Raw genomic sequence first — 19,066 nt, 5'->3', positions numbered from 1 at the left:
CAGCAGAGCACGCACACAAGCAGTCTTTAACGTTTTTCTTTCAATATGAAATGATATTTCAGTTTAATTTGGTAGTTTAGGATTGATGCACTTATTAATAATATTTCAGGAACTTTGATATGGTAGTAGTAGCAATGTTTATTTCAGGTTAATAGTTCACAAGCTGCAGGAGACTGCAATTTTCCTGAATTTTGCCAGTTTACGAAATGAATACTATTTTAGTCAAAGGGAACACTAACCGGTTGTACGGATGCAAAGAATAGTGGCTTTAAGTGTGATGATTCCATTTTATATACTTAAAGCACAAAGTGGAATGAGACTTAAGTTAGGCTTTCCTGACGTAGAGACATTGAAAGCTTTCCCTTATCTTCCTGCAAATCGAGAGGCCTTCTGTTTGTCATCTTCTGCCCATTAGATTTCCATTTCAAAGAGAGAAACTGGATCAGCAAATGAGCGAGATGTCCAGTTCAGAATCTCTTTTGTCGGGCAATCCATTGACATCAAATGTTTGGTATGAAGGGTTTCACCAAACTTTTGGGAGTTGGCATTTCAGCTTATCTTGTGAGGTGCCACCTTCTCCTATCCTCAGTATAAGCAGCTTGCTGTCAAACTACAGGGTTCAAAAGCCAAAATAGGTTTAATGACTTCAAAACTACATTTTCTTTGTCAGAGAGGCTGTAAAAACATGTCAGGAAATGAATAAAAGAATGCTTTTTCCAAATTGAAATCAAGCATGTTGTGTGGAGGTTTGATAGGTAAACAAATAATTAGACTTTTTCTCCCCATGCAGACCCTAAAGAAAGAGTGTCTTTTGTGGATCCCTGCTTTTAAATGTCTGGAGCAGCCAAAGAGGAACCACGACCCTTTCTCAAACGTGTTTTTAAAAATTGAGTCATTAATAGATCAAAAATGTCAACAGGAAAGTTGAGATTTGTTTTCTAGTTGTTAGACCCAGTCTTCTTGCATTGATCATAAGACTAAACTCTCTTGCAATAGTCCAGTAGCTGAAATGTACCGGTTAGCATTTCCGCCATGTGTATTACTCTATGATGTGCCTTGAACAAGTCCTGTCAGCACTAAATGGTTTTACACTATCTTGGAAAAAGGTGGCTCCAACTACAAGTGTTTTGATTACTAGACACATGAAAAGACCCAGCTGTGCAAATGACACATAATGCAGAGGGCGTTGGGGGATGGCGGGGGGTGGGGGGGCGGTGGGGGGAGGGGGGGGGGGGGGAGGAGAGGGAAGTCTTCATTGGTCTTCTCCATACAGATGAAGAAAGATTTAAACCTAGTAATTCAGCGCAGTTTTGTATTTACACACACAGACACTGAACTTTTTAAACACCCTGAAGTTTCACACAGCTTTGTGTTAAGTCATCAATTACCTCAGCTTGCATGGGCTGTCTCTGCATATTATTCTCCTCTATTGCAGTAACTGGAGGTGGATTAAAATTACAAGCTGGATGTGTGTTCTGTTAGACCTTCCATTAATCTCCCTCGTTGTTTGTACAAAGCATGCCCGAATAGTGCCTCAGGGTAAAATACTTGTACCATCTCTCTGATTTATCTGTTTATCTTCAAATCACTTAATAATCCATTTGGCCTGACTGCTGTACCGATTCCAGAATTTCTCAAGGTGGACAACTATGGCCGTTGTTTCTTTCAGGATTGTGCAGGGGTAACCTGTCCTGGCCTCCCCGAACAGGCGCCGGAATGTGGCGATTAGGGGCTTTTCACAGTAACTTCATTGAAGCCTACTTGTGACAATAAGTGATTATTATTATAACCCAGTGAAATTTAACATTGGCTGGGATTCTCCGTTGCGAGTCCGCCCCCCTACCGCTGCGAGCGAGGATGGAGAAATTGGCACTTATAATGGTTAAACCAGGGTCTGGTTTAGCACAGTGGGCTAAACAGCTGGCTTGAAATGCAGAACAATGCCAGCAGTGCGGGTTCAATTCTCGTACCGGCCTCCCCGGTCAGGCGCAGGAATGTGGCGACTAAGGGCTTTTCACAGTAACTTCATTGAAGCCTACTTGTGACAATGAGTGATTATTATTATTATTATTATTATTATTAATAAACTTCTACCAAGCTGTTTCTGAATGCAGCTGTCAGCTAACATGCTGTTAACAAAAAGTAAAAGGGACATCAGGGGCTTCAGAAATCTTCCATGTTCTCATTAACTCGAGATGAAACTATTAAAGAAAATGAAAATTCTTTGTTTTTTTTTAAATATTCAGTCTCAAGATGTGGGTATTGCTGTCATTTATTGCCCAACCCTAGTTTCCTTGAAGGAACGACTTGCGTTTATTTATACAGCACCTTTCAGAACTCAGGGTGCCTAAAGCACTGATTAAGCCGGGATCCTCTGCAGCATCGGGACTGGTCCCAGTTGGTGCTGGGAGCAAGGCCAAGGTGCGAGTCTCACTCCTTAATCATGCAAATGTATGCACGTTGGAGAGCTCACCAGATTCTATCGGAATCCTGGTATCGGGCCACTATTTCGAGCGGGTGGCCTGATCCCAAGGTCCGGCGGCAGCACCCCTCCCTTCCCTCCACACCGCTAATCCCCCCCCCCCTGCATCAAGGAGGGTTATCCTCCCCCACCATGAAAATAATGGGTCCCCTCCCCCCCCCCCCCAAAAGCACGGTCACTCGCATGAGGGTTTTCTGTTGTGAACAAGAAGTGAAACCACTTAGCTGCTTTTGATGTGGTGAGAAGCTGTCAATCATCCAAGAGTGTTTATAAAAATTGTGGTTAGCATCAGAGCAGGGTAATGGAGATGCAGTCAAGCATGAAGGGAAAGATACATAGACAATCTACCAAGCACCTGTCTCTGGATCAATAAAACTGTTGACCTCTGGCTAGTTAAATGGAATGGAAGATCTGCATTTCAAAGACTGTCAGGCGATTTGAAGCCTTTTCAAATGTGCTGGGCTTTGAAGGAAGCTTCTGACACTTGTAATAGCTGCTGCTTTAAAGACTTTTGTCTGAAGCAGCAGATGTTAGGAAAGGGTAAGTGAAAATGCAGTGATTTTTCACTCTGCTGCCTGGACTACTGTTCAGCTTTCAGGCAGGGGTGACTGATAGGGGTGACTGATGGAGGTCTCTGATGGGGGTCTCTGATGGGGGTCTCTGATGGGGGTCTCTGATGGGGGTGTCTGATTGGGGTGACTGAAGGGGGGACTGATGGGGGTGTCTGATGGGGGTGACTAATGGAGGGGGTCTCATGGGGGTGACTGAAGGGGGGACTGATGGGGGTGTCCGATGGGGGTCTCTGATGGGGGTGACTGATGGGGGTGTCTGATGCCGTGTCTGATGGGGGTCTCTGATGGGGGTGTCTGATGGCGTGTCTGATGGGGGTGTCTGATGGGGGTCTCTGATGGGGGTGACTGATGGGGGTCTCTGATGGGGGTGACTGATGGGGGTGTCTGATGGGGGTCTCTGATGGGGGTGTCTGATGGGGGTCTCTGATGGGGGTGACTGATGGGGGTGTCTGATGGCGTGTCTGATGGGGGTGTCTGATGGGGGTGTCTGATGGGGGTGTCTGATGGGGGTGACTGATGGGGGTGACTGATGGGGGTGACTGATGGGGGTGACTGATGGCATGTCTAATGAGGGGGAGGGGTAACAGAGGGTGGTGGAGAACTTCCTGTCTGAAAGGGTGTTGGAGGTGGGAACCCTCATACATTTAAAGAGCATTTAGATGAGCACCTGAATCGCCATAGCTTACAAGGCTAAGAATCAAGTGCTGGAAAGTGGGATTAGAACCAATGGGTGCTTGATGGTTGGCACAGACACGATGGACTGAAGGGCCTCTTTCTTTGCTGTAAACGCTATACCTGTATGAATGTAGTACTCCATCAGTATTACACTGGGGTATCAGCCTAATGCTGAAGTCTCTGGAATGTGATTTGGATTCACAAATTTCTGATTTCAAATTAGCAGAGTGCTATCAACAGCGACACTGCTGAGTTAGATACAACTGAATGGTATGCAAGGCCAATTCAGAAGGCAGTTAAAAGCCAACCATCTAAAATTGTGGAATATAAAAATGGAATGAGGCCATTTGAAACATTGTGGCTGTACCTCTTTGAGAGAGCTGCCAAATTAACCCTGCTCCCATTCTCACCTCTCATACTGCTTTCATTCATTTTCCTTCATGGCGGCACAGTGGTTAGCACTGCTACCTCACAGCGCTAGGGATCCGGGTCCAATTTCGGTCTTTGGAGTATGTGTTGTGGAGTTTGCATGTTCTCCCAGTGTCTGCGTGGGTTTCCTCCGGGTGCACCGGTTTCCTCCCACAGTCCAAAAACGTACAGGTTAGGTGGATTGGCCCTTAATGCCCAAAGATGTGCAGGTTAGCTGGATTGGCAATGCAAAATTGCCCCTTAGTGCACAAAGATGGGAGGTTAGCTGGATTGGCCCTTAGTGCACAAAGATATGCAGGATAGGTTGGGCTATGGGACTGGGGCATGTAAGTTGGCCTAGGTAAGGTGCTCTTTTAGAGGGTCAGTGCAGACACGATGGGCTGAATGGCCTCCTTCGCACTGTAGGGATTCTATAGATTTAACCACTGCTTTTTCACATGTTACAGCTAAATTTCATTCCGCCACAATTTCGCTCAGTCAATTCCATTTCCCAACAATAACAAAAGCAACATACTACAGATGCTGAAAATCTGAAATGAAAACAGAAAATGCTGGAAAAGCTCAACAGGTTTGGCAGCATCTGTGGAGAGTGAAACAGTGTTTACGTTCTCAGTCCATTTAAGACCGAGATGAGGAGAATTTTGTTCCCTTAGAGGGTTCCCAATCTGTGGAGGTAGGGTTATTAAATATTTTTAAGGCTTAGCTCGATAGATTCTTGTTCGACAAGGGAGTCAAAGGGATATGGGGGTAGACAAGAAAGTAGAGTTGAAGCCATCATCAAATCGGCCATGATCTTATCAAATAGCGGAACCGGCTTGAGGGCCAAATGGCCTACTCCGGCTTCTAATTTGTATGTTCATTGGTACATATATATATATATACCTATGTATGTTTGTAGTTGATTTTGCAGGGTTATTTTCCCGAATGCTTGGGGAGTTGGTTTCAAGAAGACGAACATTTGTACTCCCACTGGATCTGGAGGATGTTGCACAGGCATTGCTGATGGGATTTCTCTCGCACTCTTATGTATCACTGTCCAGGACTCATTGCAGTACATGGGTGTGGTGCCAACAACTGCTCTGTACACTAAACAACAGGACATTTGTTGACTTGAAGAGGTCTTTGTTGTCAAACACTCACTGCTGCGGTTTAAAGAAGGCCACGCCGGCGCAGCTGAACTAATGTTGGATTTCCTCGTCAATGGTGGCTCCTTGAGAGAGCGGCTGCCAAGTTTTGGGAAGTCCTCAACATATTCCAGAAACTCTCCTTCAATGGAAGGTGGAATTTTGGCTGACCAGGCGTGGGTTGACATTTGAGTTCTGTTTTGGCCACTTTCAGGGGCAGGTGAGTCTCTTATGCGCAGAATTGAGTGGCTTGTAGATCCCGTGCAGAATGGCATGACACCGCAGTCATCCACATACTGTAGATCTTTGGTAGTCAGTTTAGGTTTGGCACACAGGCAACTGAGGTTAAAGAGTTTTCCATCTAAGCAATATTTAGTACTCACACCAGAGGGCAGTTAATCTTTGATGAGGTGAAAAGCCATTATCTCCATATATCAAGGACATTTTTCATAGAATTTGCAGGAATGAATGCTGGGCAGAATGAAGAAAAGAACTTGCATTTATGTAACACATTACGTGATTTCAGGACATCTCTAAGTGCTGTACACAAATGGAATATTTTTGAAGGGAAACGCAGCAGCTAATATGCCCACAGCATGGCCTCATATTGTCTCATTCAAAAGATGACAATTCCAAAAGTGCAGCACCCCCTCACGACCGCCTAGATTAGACGCTCCAGTCACTGCAGTGAAGTTTGTCTCTATATGACATTTTAAATCTGAGACAAGTGTCTCACCATTGAACCAAGGCTGACAATTCACTGGAGCAGGAAATCTAGCTGAATGTTCCTTTTCCAAATTCAGGGGTGTTGCGGCCAATTGTTGTATTCCTACCAAAGCCCACTAGATTTGGTCATCCTCCAGCCAAACCGGAGCAGGCTCGATGGGCCAAGTGGTCTAATTCTGCTCCTATGTCTTATGGTCTCATGGTCTCACAGAGTGGCTGCGACATGTGATGGCTGGACTGAGGTGGAATGTGAATACTTTGGTTTGGCATTTTCTCTTGTTTAGATCAAACCATTGAATGAACAAGTAGATGGACTCTGGAACAACCATTTCCAAGTGGGCTTTTCGTATCTGCAATTTATGGCAACCCTAATCCAAGGGCAGGACAAAGTAATGTTTACAATTGGACCATCGCCTTTTTTCTCTGATTTCAGAAACGATCTCAAGTGATAAATATTCCTTTTCAGTATTATAATTTGAAAAGATTATTTGAAATCGATAGGACTGAATTTATTTTTGCAAACACCAAGGGCTCTAAACTGTAATCAAATACTCTGGTGGCCAATTAAAACAAATATGCAAAAGATAATTGGCACGATATTTTTTCAGAGGGCTAACATAACACCAAAGTTTTGCACACATTGAACAGAAACCTTTTGTCCATCTCATTCAGGTCTGAGCTTACCACAGATCAAAGCTCGGAGTCTAACAGCTGAAACACACAACTAAAGGAAATCTGAGCAAGCAGCTCCCTGACACAAAGGGACGAATGATATCATTCAATCTTGTTGAAAAGCGACTTTATTTAAAATTCCAACCCATTACTGGGCTGTTAATTTTGAGAAGGTCCTCGATAAGAGACCTGAGACACTCCACCAATTCAGCTTGAAGAGTAATTAAAACCCGTCCCTATTTATTCCATTCATTGTTTCATTTGTAGATTAACTTCTGAAGTTCTTGCGAGGACTTTTCTATCTCGTTAAAGCATAGCATCAATGTCATAGTAACTTTCTACATTTAGGTTACCTGATAGGAGTCTGGTACTTCCTGCGTTATCTTCTCCCTCACTTTCCCCTGAAGTCAGCTCTCATAATCTAGTTCCATCAACTAAAATGGAACAAAAGGTCTTTGTCAGTTGCCTTACTGCTTGTCCTCCTATCGATCAGAAAATAGCATTGATTACCGCAGTGCCTCAGTCTGATAGCTAAAACCATAATGCATTTTCACTGTGTGCTCCCTTCATGTATAATGTATGCTTTTACTGTGGAGTAATGCTATCAGGTCCAACACCAGGAGTACTTTAAGCTTGTGACACTAAAATCTGGGTAGAGTATATACCTTACAAAATGGAATGATCTAGGACCACTTTTATTATGTAGCAATGTGTTATTTTAGTATCATGCCCTCTTGATGAACAGTCTGTTCACTGTCAGGCACGTTCAAAAACAGCCGGTTACACCATACATTAATGTGGAACCCAAAATTAATCAAGTAGTGTTCAGAGCTACTATGTGGCAGGAATGTGGTATGCATGGTGATCTTACAGTGTTGCATGTCAAATAAAAACCTTCCAGAATATTAGTGGGTAGAGATGAAAGTACTTTAATCTTCTCCCACCCCTTTGAATTGTCTCTGGCTGTCCAGTCACTGACAGTGGGGACAATGCACTCAAAGGATTTGATGACTATTCTGCAAAGCATTTGAAGCAAAGGGCCTTTGCAGCTTTCAGACTTCCTAGAGTGGGGCCCACTTCACGTACTATGAAGAGTGATCTTACTGAAAAAATGTTTTTTTTTTAAATTAAGAAAACATTTACAAGATTCACTATCCTGGTTTAACATTCTTTATTCCCAAGCCAGTGATCACAAAGTGAACAATTAAAAATGAACCCAATTGTATTTTATCTCATTTTAAGTCGTTTGTCATTTCCTACTGTTGTTGCTCATCTAGTCTTCATTTCTTGCTGTAATCCCTGGAACACGTTGATGTTTGGATAGGATACATGAAGTGTTGGGTACTCTGATACACAGACAAACCAACACAGTTGCAAATGGTACAGCGCAGTTTTATTTCAATCAACTATTAACATAGTAAACTCTGGTACTCAGCACATGGTGAATGTCTGAGTGGCTGGCAATGAGGTCTGTGCCCTGAGCCGTCTCCTGCTCGAGTGCCCAGGAAGTGTCGTGTTCCCTGTTATGTACTGTGTATGCTCTTGTCTGTGATTGGCTGTCGTGTTGTGTGTGTTGATTGGTCCGTTGATCTGTCCATCATTATGTATGTATGTATGTGCTGTGATGTTCACCTGAATATCATGACAATACAGACATCTCCTTACTGTACAGATCAATTGCAGTAACATTTGGGATGGAAGACACATTTCTACATGCTTTAGCAGCAGATGTCTTCATGTGTTGGACTTTTGTGTCAGACAGTTTGTTCAAACAAGAAAGCTGTTACTCCCTGACCTACATGCCATTAAAATTGCCGAGACCCTCACCATGAATCCCTTGAAGTTCACCACTGACCGGCTGAACTTACCCAGTCATGGGAGCACCCCATGAATCTTCCACTCTTGAGGAAAGCATTATCCCTCAAGTGGGGAGTTTTCAGGCAACATTCCGTTTTTGATTGAAAATAAAAACAGGTCCCGCAGTGAGGCATGGGGGTACGTGGCATCAATTCTGGGTAAAAGCAATAAGGCAAAAAGATTTGTGTACTAAAGGCGCTGTGTGACAACAAGGTGGGAATGTTCAGCTGCATACAGGGTCAGATCGGCTATAAGGGGTAGTGCGGAACGGCAAGAGTGAAGCTCGACAATAAGGTGGGAAGGTCCAATACAAGTTCAAAGGTTTCCATAAGGGTAAGTGAGTTAAATAAAATGGGAGAGGATTTGGCACAAATGGGAGGGGAGGAGTGAGGGGAGCGGGAGGGAGGGGGGTGGAGTGAGGGGAGCGAGGGGGGGGGGGTGCAGGAGGGAGGAGCTCAGCCAAAAGGAGAAGATTAAGTAGTGAAAAAGAAGAATTGGCAGTAAAGGGAGAGGAGGGAGGAGGGGTAATCAATAATCTAAAATATGTATTCATATAAGGAATGGGAAAACACTGGTCAAGCGCAGTCCAGCCCTGTCAACAACTAGTGCCGAGGTAGGAGCTCACTTGATAGCAACTACAAGAAGGATGGCTGACCTTTGTCCTTTGAATGGGCACTGAGGCCATCTTTCACAATCCTAACATTACCCTGGCCAAAATCAGCTAGCTCAACACAGGCTGGGCATCTAACCTGGGATCAGTATGGCTCAGTACCAGGGAACATCCTGTGCCTACTGAGCCATCAAGGCATTCCAGAGTCCCCTCGGATGTTTTAGAAGAAAAGAATCCCACAGAAATCACGAGAAGATATTTGAAACTAAAACCCACTGAATTTCAGGAATTGCATAGTTTTGCAAAGTCGGTACATAGTTTTCTTTTGAGTGTTCTGACATTTTCTCTGTCCATTGAATCTATTTTGTGTCACTTTACTCTCCTTTATAGGCACAGACACATTGGTATCGCTTTACATGTCTCTGTGCTTGTGTGTGTGCGTGTGTCTCTGCGTGTTTGATAGTGGGGGAAGGGCTGTTGCATTAAGTGGCTTTGCTGTCCACTTAAATTTGGCTAGTGTTTCCTATGCCCTACTGTTTCACCACTGTAAAGGATGAGCTAGCTGTGCTTTGTAGATATTTCATTTCGACTGGCTGATTTTTAATGTGAGTAGGTTAACAGCACTACAGGTATCCTACAATGATGTCTTTTTCCATCCTGGCTTGCTCTGCCCTGAAGGGGAATGGAAAGTGCTGTAGTGTTGCCATGTGTCTGTAATTATCCTGTAACAACCATGTCATTAGGTGGATAGGAGAAAGAAGGGAGGGGTCCAACTCATTTCAACACACTCATTCGAGATTTGTGTTGTCACCTTAGGCATTCATGGTACGCTTCCTTCAGACTAGCCTGGAACGAGGGCCCGTTTTGGTCCACTTGGCCATAAAATAAAGCTGTATGACTCACCACAAATGTCAATGTTGAATACGGACATTCATTAAAGCAAACGTCACCCGGGCAAATGCTTCAATCAGCTGAGGGCCCAGGTTTGTTGCACAGAATTTGATGGATCCTTTTTCACAGCTGTCGATACATTGTTTTCCTGTGTTGTGTTTTGTTGCGGACAGTTGCATTTAATCTCAATAGTTTTTAAGAATTTATTCTTTAATCCCCATTATCAGAAATCAAAGGAGTTAATAAAGTTTTTTGGGGAAAAAAAGTCCCGAAATCTTGACATTCACTTAATGCCACACTAAAGATGTTTGATCTGTGGAAATTTGGGTAGTGGAAACAAGGGTCTCGTCAAGAACATCATGTTTTGTCATCCAGTAATTCTTGAATCACAAAACGTGGTGAAGTTACCTGCTAATTGGATTTGGATCACCCAGTTGCGGCTGTCCGGTACTTTCAGTATCAGTGTGGATTAGCTAGTTTCATTCCGTATTGCTGAACCAAATGACATGTTGGCAAAACTTTTCATCTCATGAAGTATAAATTGTTGTTCCCTTTACATTTGGTATTCTTGTGAATTGTCCTGATTGAGGACAAGAAGTAAAGCCTCGACAACACGTACCTTTTTTCAGCAATACTCAAGTTCCTATGACCAAGCGACTATAGTTTCATTGCCATGTTGAGACCTAATTGAGGTATATTGATACTATTCATAGAATTTACAGTGCAGAAGGAGGCCATTCAGCCCATTGAGTCTGCACCAGCCCTTGGAAAGAGCACTCCTACCCAAGCCCACACCCCTACCTTCCCCGTAAACCAGTAACCCCACCCAACCTTTTTGAACACTAAGAGCAATTTAGCATGGCCAATCCACCTAACCTGCACATCTTTGGACTGTGGGAGGAAACCGGAGCACCCTGAGGAAAGGTGCTATAGGGGATTGACAGGGTAGGCGTAGAGCAGATATTTCCTCTTGCTGAATATGGTATGAGAGACCATTGTTTTAGGCTAAGGGGTGGCAGATTTAAAACAGAAATTAGGAGGAATTACTTCACTCAAAGGGTCATCAATCTGTGGAATTTTCTATCCCAGAGTGAAGTGGATGCTGGAACACTAAACAAGTTTAAGGAGGAGACAGATAGGTTTTTAATTATTAGAGGGATGAAGGGTTATGGGGAGTGGGCAGGAAGGTGGAGTTGAAGCCATGATGAGATAAGCCATGAATGGCAGTGCAGGCCCGAGGGGTGAAATTGTCTACTCCTGCTCCCCATCCCTAATTTCTTAAGCAGGGTAGTTAAAATTGACTTTCATCGTCCTGACTGATGTCAGATTAAAGCACTGATTTGCAGAAATAGCTGGCTTTGCGATCAAGCAGCCATTATTACTTGATACCATAATATATTGTGAAAAAATCTATCATAGCGGGATATTCAGACTTCATCTGAGTAATCACTGGTCAAATATTTTTGACTTTTAATAGTTTAACTTTATAATAGTTTTAGTTTGTGAGTTCTGCACCTGAAGTCAGAACCGCCATGTTGGAATCAGGATTTCAAATGACTTCCTACATTTGTTACCATGGAGAACTTTAGTCCTCTTTTAAAAATAATCATTGATATAATGCTGAACAAATACATTTTACTGCTGTAAGATGGTAGGAATTAACATTCTAGCAATTCCTTTGGTTAAAAAGATCTAATTTGGCCGTGCCTTTTTAGAAAGTCATAGAGCATTAAATGGAATATTCACCATTCTGGTCATTTCTTCAAAGAAATCAATCTGGGGCGAAATTCTCCGGTATCGGCGTGATGTCTGCCGACTGGCGCCCAAAACGGCGCAAATCAGTCGGGCATTGCGCCGCCCCAAAGCTCCGCATCTTGGCGGGCCGAGCTCCAACCTTAAGGGGCTAGGCCTGCGCCGGACGAATTTCCGCCCCGCTAGCTGGCGTGGAAATGACATCTCCGGGTGGCGCATGCGCGGGAGAGTTAGCGGCCGCTGACGGCATTCCCGCGCATGCGCAGTGGAGGGAATCTCTTCCGCCTCTGCCATGGTGGAGACCGTGCCGAAGGCGGAAGGGAAAGAGTGCCCCCACGGCACAGGCCCTCCTGTGGATCGGTGGGCCCCGATCGCGGGCCAGACCACCGTGGGGGCCAGATCACCCCGCGCGCCCCCCCCCCCCCCCCCCCCCAGGACCCCGATCGGTGGTGTCCCGCTGGTAAGGTAGGTGGTTTAATCAATGCCGGCGGGGCAGGCATGTTAGCAGCGGGACTTCGGCCCATACGGGCCGGAGAATCGCGGGGGGGGGGCCCGCCAACCGGCGCGGCGCGATTTCTGCCCCTCCGAATATCCGGTGCCGGAGATTCACGCCAGCCCCCGGCGATTCTCCGACCCGGCGGGGGGTCGGAGAATCTCGCCCCAGATTAGTGAGACTGGATCTAAATTTTTCAAAGCCATGTTCCGAATCCATAATATCCACCAAACCCTCCAAATGATCTTATATCACATCATGTATAATGCTTTGTAACAACTTCCCTATCACTGAAGTCATGGCTTATTAATTTCCCGTGGCTTGATTTGTTCCCTTTGTAAAAATAATGGTTCTACGTGAGCTACTCCCAATCCATAGGGAAACCAACCTGGATCTCAAGGTCTTCTTGAATATATCAGTCACTGGCACACGTACAAACGTCCCTATTTTCCTGACAGCTATGGGTCAAATGGCAATGAGTGCAGCACCGTCAAACTTAAGCATGTTCATCTTAGCTAAAATCTGTTGCTCTTGAAGAAAGTAATTTTAGCTGTGCAACTGAGTAATGCTGGGACTGCAACATCGATCCAGAGGGGACCATGAAACCATTGTCGATTGTCCCATCTGGTTCACTAATGTCCTTTCGGGAAGGAAATCTGTCATCCTTAGCTGGTCTGGCCTACATGTGACCCACACCAATGTAGTTGACTCTTAAATGTCCTTAGGAATGGGCAATAAATGCTGGCCCAGTCAGCAATGCTCACATCCTATGAACAAATTTTTAAAAAAGTTGTTTTTATCTTTGCACCTAATACATGTTAGAAGCACCAATTTGGCCCTTGGTCGTCTACATTGAACAAACCCTTGCCATCCATTCTAATGTTTAATTTTTATACTTGTCCTGAACAAGCAAGATCGTCCGGCTGTTCATGCTGGTGGGATATTCCGGTCCCGGCGGCGTGTGTTGGATTTAATTGGAAATCCCATTGACAGTGGCAGGACTGGACGATCTCACTGCTGGCCTATAGTGGGCCACGGGGCAGGCCAGAGAATCTCGCCACTTGTTGATACTAAGTTAAATACTTTTTTTCGGTTAATTACTGTATGAATACCCTTATACAGCCATTTAGGCTTCACCTTTACCTTGAGCAATGTTTATTTTTCCTGGAGACTCGATATGAGTGAACCTTTGGTTTAGTGGTAGCTTTCTGACCTTTGATTTGAAGATGTGCTGTGGACAACCTAGGTGACTGAAGACTGGAATGTGGGGCGAAATTCTCCCCCAACGGCGGGATGTCCGCCGACTGGCGCCAAAGCCAGCACCAATCAGACGGGCATCGCGCCGGCCCAAAGGTGCGGAAGGCTCCGCATCTTTGGCGGCCTAGCCCCAACATTGAGGGGCTAGGCTGACGCCGGAGGGATTTCCGCCCCGCCAGCTGGCGGAAATGGCGTTTGTTTCCCCGCCAGCTGGCGCGGAAATGCGGTGCATGCGCGGGAGCGTCAGCGGCCGCTGTCAGTTTCCCAGCGCATGCGCGGGAGCGTCAGCGGCCGCTGTCAGTTTCCCGCGCATGCGTAGTGGGGAGAGTCTCTTCCGCCTCCGCCATGGTGGAGGCCGTAGCGGAGGCGGAAGGGAAAGAGTGCCCCCACGGCACAGGCCCGCCCGCGGATCGGTGGGCCCCGATCGCGGGCCAGGCCACCGTGGGGGCACCCCCCGGGGTCAGATCGCCCCGCCCCCCCCCCTGGTCCCGCCGGTAAATACCAGGTTTGATTTACGTCGGCGGGACAGGCAATTCCTGGGCGGGACTTCGGCCCATCCGGGCCGGAGAATCCAGCGGGGGTCCCGCCAACCAGCGCGGCCCGATTCCCGCCCCCGCCCAATCTCCGGGAGCGGAGGCTTCGGCGGGGGCGGGGGCGGGATTCACGGCGGCCAACGGCCATTCTCCGACCCGGCGGGGGGTCGGAGAATGACGCCCGTGGTCACTAAGTACTGGGTAGGCATCCAATAGGATATTTGCATTGGGGAAATTGTCAGGTCAGGACCCAACCACCTTCCAGCCTCCACCCTGATTAGGTCCATGCCTGGAAGGCTAATGGACGGCGATCCTACCGCCCTGACCCACTCATGAATGGATTGGGCAATTAATGCCCATTTATATAATGCATTTAAGGGTCTCACCCCACCGGCATTTTACTCACCCAGAGATGGACAGTGAGTTGCTGTGTTGGGTTGCTTAAGGGTTTCTAGAGGTGTCTCGCTTTCAGATGCACTCGGTGCCTGATCGTGGGATCCGGCATCAGGAAGGTGGCGTTCGCCGGGAGTCTCCCACTGCCTTTGTTGCCAACCCGCCTACCTACCCTACTTCCCCACAGCCCTCATCCTGCGACCTCCTCCCCTCACTATCCTCTCCCACCATCACTCATCTGTGTCCTGGGATCCAGTGATGATTCTGGACCTCGGGTGGGTGTCATAGTAGCAGCAGCCACTGCCCCTCCCACGCCACTTCCGTTCAATCGAATTGGCGGCCCCTAATTGGTTGACCCCCCTCCACCGGCCAGGACCTCTGTCCTCCCAGGTGTCCTTTAAAAAAAAAATTTAGACTGCCCAATTCATTTTATCCAATTGAGGGGCAATTTTGCGTGGCGATTCCACCTACCCTGCACATCTTTGGGGGCGAAACCCACGCAAACATGGGGAGAATGTGCAAACTCCACACATACAGTGACCCAGAGCCGAGATCGAACCCGAGACCTCGGCGCCATGAGGCAGCAGTGCTAACCACTGCGCCACCGTATTTCCCCTACACCCAGGTGTCCTTGATCCTTGATCCTGGGCAAGGTTGGCTGCTATCCAGCTAAGTGCCTGATTGGCACATGATGTGGTGGGCCTTCCCGAAAAGAAGCGAGCTGGGGCTCTCGCAAGCTCTCCAGCTGGTGGGCGAGACCCCAAATGTCTCCATTAAATACCCCCCTCCCCCAGTCAGTGCATCCCAAACATTGTTTCCATTTTGAGGCTTGAATAATTGTTCTTGTCTCAGGGTGGGAGCCAGGTGATTGGGGAACGGTGGGGTGGGGGTGAGGGGAGGTGGGGAAGGGGTCGGTCTGGGGGCTGCAGGTATTTTAAATAGGCAGTGCCTACCTTTTAACTAGCTTATCTTTGAACAGGAATCTGGCACCAGAGCCTGGCCAGTTGGGCCGCGCCCACCATGGAAAAGGATTTAAAAGGGGCCTTGCGGCTGTTAAAACTTGGTCGGAACTCCACAGCGGCCATTGCTGCCTTGAATCCGTCCGCCTCCGCAAAATCGTGTCACCAGCCTCTGTTTGGGAAGCCCTGCTCTAGTTTCTCGGGCCTCCACCAATGCCCGAGTGCCTTCAGGCTTGACATTTTTTTCTTAGTGCTCAGGAGAATAAGATATTTCCGAGAATTTACAACAAATCTGAAGGCTGCAATTAATTATTTCCAAAGCGCCGCAGTGTTATTTTGTTGAGTTCAATTGGCTCTTGAGGTGAGAACCAGAAGGAAAAAGCAAGAGGGATCTGTGAAACAGGATGGGTTTTAAATAATTGCGGTATTGTTATGAATGAATGAGAAAATACATCTCGGGTTCCAAGAGCCATAAAATGTGCTCCAGTTGCCTCTCATGTTCCATGTGAAGGCTCCAGGAATATTTTTAATTTCCTACTATTATTGACTATTGGAACAGAATTTTGGCAGTTCTCGTGAATGCGATTGCAGGCTCGCAAAACTCCATGTCAATGCAGTGGGGGAAAGGAGAACTGTGGGAGCAACTGCAGCCAAGATGGGAAAGTGGTTCGGGTGGGGGATGGGAGGTGGGGTGCTCTCAGATTACCCAACTACATTTCAGACATCTCGTCAAGGTTACTGCTGGGGAGGCTCAGCCTTGAAGGCGGGTTACTTTTCAGTAGTGCTGAAAGTTAAAGCAACCTTCATTTGTTTTGATTGTAACTCCTTGGCGCTTTATGAAGCTTAAGGGAAAGTTCAAAAGGCTTTCACTTTGATGGAGGGAGGAAATCTTGAATTCTTCATGTAAAATGGTAATGTCTTCTGTTCATTAGAGCATTCCAGAAGGCAGTGGAGTGGGCCCCCTGTGTAACTGTGTCATAATGAGAAACTGATTCTTGCAACTTGGCGATTTTATGTTGTTGCTCTAGTTCCAGCCTGGACATGAGGCAGCTGGAGCGAGTGCCAATCTTTCGATTCACTACCTTTCAGTAGCAAGAGAAGATTGAAAAGTGCCCCATGTCAACACACTTGGACCTAGTTTGTGGGCTAGTGGGAGATATGCATTGAGAGAGCTACGCTGTGGCATACTCAGCTCTAGGCTAGACAGTTGTGGGCTAAAATCTCACTTCAACAACTTTAAGCACAAAAACTTACTGTTACTATTATGTCAATTGTATTAGTAAGGTTAAAGATGCAGAGCATTGATTGATTAAGTATTTTGAGCATGTATAAAAAGGGGGCGCGATTCTCCGCTCCTGCGACTAAGTGCCCATGCCGTCGTGAACGGAGTAGAGGTTCACGACGGCGTGAAACAGCCCCGATCTCGACCGATTCAGGGCCCGAAAATGGGCTAGGATCAGGGCCACGAGAAACTCGGGGGGCGTGTCGCGAAAGCAGCATCGTCAGGGCGCGCCGCAAAAATGACGCGGCCGGCGACACGTAACTACCATCACCCGCGCATGCGCGGGTTGGCCGGCACAAGCCGGCGCCAACCCAAGCCGGCGCCGTGCATGCGTGGTTGCCGTCCTCCCCGAGGCCACCCCGCAAGAAGATGTCGGATGGATCTTGCGGGGCGCGGAGGAAAGGAGGTCCTCCTTCAGAGAGGCCGACCAGCTGATCGGTGGGCACCGATCGCGGGCTAGACCCCTTTTGAGTCCTACCCCGGTGAAAGAATACCCCTCAACCCCCCCACAGGCCGCCCCCCCCCAGCGTTCCCGCGCTGTTCCCACTGGCAGCGACCAGGTGTGGATGGCGCCGGCAGGAAGCCGTCATTTTGGGCAGGCCGCTCGGCCCATCCGGGCCGGAGAATAGCGGGTGTAGCGGAGAATCGCCATTTTGGATGTCTCGGGCGATTCTCCGGTCTGCGCTGCGCAGAACTCGACGGGGCCATTCTCGCCGCTTGGGTGAATTGCGGGAGGGTGTCGGACCAGCATCGCTGGGAAAAATGGCGTGCCAGGGGATTCTCCCAACCGGCGCCGGAGCGGAGAATCGCGCCCAGGGAATTTAAAACAATTCATCTATGGGATGTTGGTTAGGGCAGCATTTATTGCCCATCCCTAGTTGCCCTTCATAAGATGGTGATGAGCTGCCTTCTTGAACCGCAGCAGTTGTTGAGGCGTAGGTACACCCATTGTGCTGTTAGGAAGGGAATTCCAGGATTTTGACCCAGTGACAGTGAAGGAACGACAATATATTTCCAAGCAAGATGGGTGAGTGACTTGGATGGGGAACCTCCAGGCGGTGGTGTTCTTCTAGATGGTAGTGGTTGTGGGTTTGGAAGGCGCTGTTTAAGGAGCCTTTGTGAGTTACTGCAGTGCATCTTGTAGATGGTACACACGATTGCCACTGTTCATCAGTGGTGGAGGGTTTGAATGTTTGTGGAAGGGGCAGCAGTCAAGCGGGCTGCTTTGTCCTGGATGGTGTTGCTCTTCGAGTGTTGTTGGAGCTGCACTCATCCAGGCAAGTGGAGATTATTCCATTACACTCCTGACTTGTGCCTTGTAGATGGTGGACAGGCTTTGGGGGGGGATCAGGAGTTTATTTACTCGTTGAAGTATTCCTAGTCTTTGACCTGCCCTGCTAGCCACGGTATTTATATGGCTCGTCCAGTTCAGTTTCTGGTCAATGGTAACCCCTAGGATGTTGATTGTGGCGAATACAGCAATTGGTGATGTGATTGAATGTGAAAGGGCAATGGTTGACTCTCTCTTGTTGGGAGATGGCCAATGCCTGCCACTTGTGAGGTGCGAATGTAACTTGGCACTTGTCAGCCCAAGCCTGGATATTGTCCAGGTCATGCTGCATTTGGACATGGACTGCTTCATTACCTGAAGAGTCACGAATGATGATGAATATTGTGCAGTCATCCCCAAACATCCCCACTTCTGACCTTGTGTTGGAAGGAAGATCATTGATGAAGCAGCTGAAGATTGTTGGGCCTAGGACACTACCCTGTGGAACTCCTACAGTGATGTCCTGGAACTGAGATGATTGACCTCCAACCACCACAACCATTTTCCTTTTTACCAGGTATGACTCCAACCAGTCGAGAATTTTCCCACTGATTACCATTTTGCTCGGATTCCTTGATATCATACTCGGTCAAATGCTGCCTTGGTGCCAAGGGCAGTCACTCTCACCTCACCTCGACGGCACTGGTGTTGTTGGTAGGTAGGAGACAGAAATATGTAGTGCAGCATTCTATAAATAAACCGACTACCAAGAAAAGGATTTGTGACTAGATTTGTACTTCACAATCTGACTTGGGATCCATTTAACATCTAGGTTGACACTCTAGAACTGCACAGTCAAGCTTTTGGATAAGGCGTCAAACCAAGACCTTGAATGCCCCTCCCAGGTGAATATAAAAGAGCTCATGGTACTATTTTGAAGAAGAGCAAGGGAGTTCTCCCTGACGTCGTGAACAATATGTTTCACTCAGTTGACATCATTGAAAAGCAGATTATCTGGTTATTATCACATTTCCATCTGTGGAACCTTGCTGTGTGTGCAATTGACTTGCACATTGCCTACAATACAAC

At 47.1% G+C, this 19,066-nt stretch overlaps 1 protein-coding gene across 5 annotated transcripts in view; it reads left to right on the top strand.

The window, feature by feature from the left end:
• The window catches only part of fgfrl1a (fibroblast growth factor receptor like 1a), a 444,882-nt gene that overhangs the window by 129,865 nt on the left and 295,951 nt on the right, over window positions 1-19,066 (top strand). The window lies entirely within an intron of this gene.

The sequence above is a fragment of the Scyliorhinus torazame genome, chromosome 3, assembly GCF_047496885.1.
Source record: "Scyliorhinus torazame isolate Kashiwa2021f chromosome 3, sScyTor2.1, whole genome shotgun sequence".
Classification (NCBI taxonomy): domain Eukaryota; kingdom Metazoa; phylum Chordata; class Chondrichthyes; order Carcharhiniformes; family Scyliorhinidae; genus Scyliorhinus; species Scyliorhinus torazame.
The sequence above is the reverse complement of the archived record's forward strand: the minus strand, read 5'-3'. Positions and strand labels throughout refer to the sequence as shown.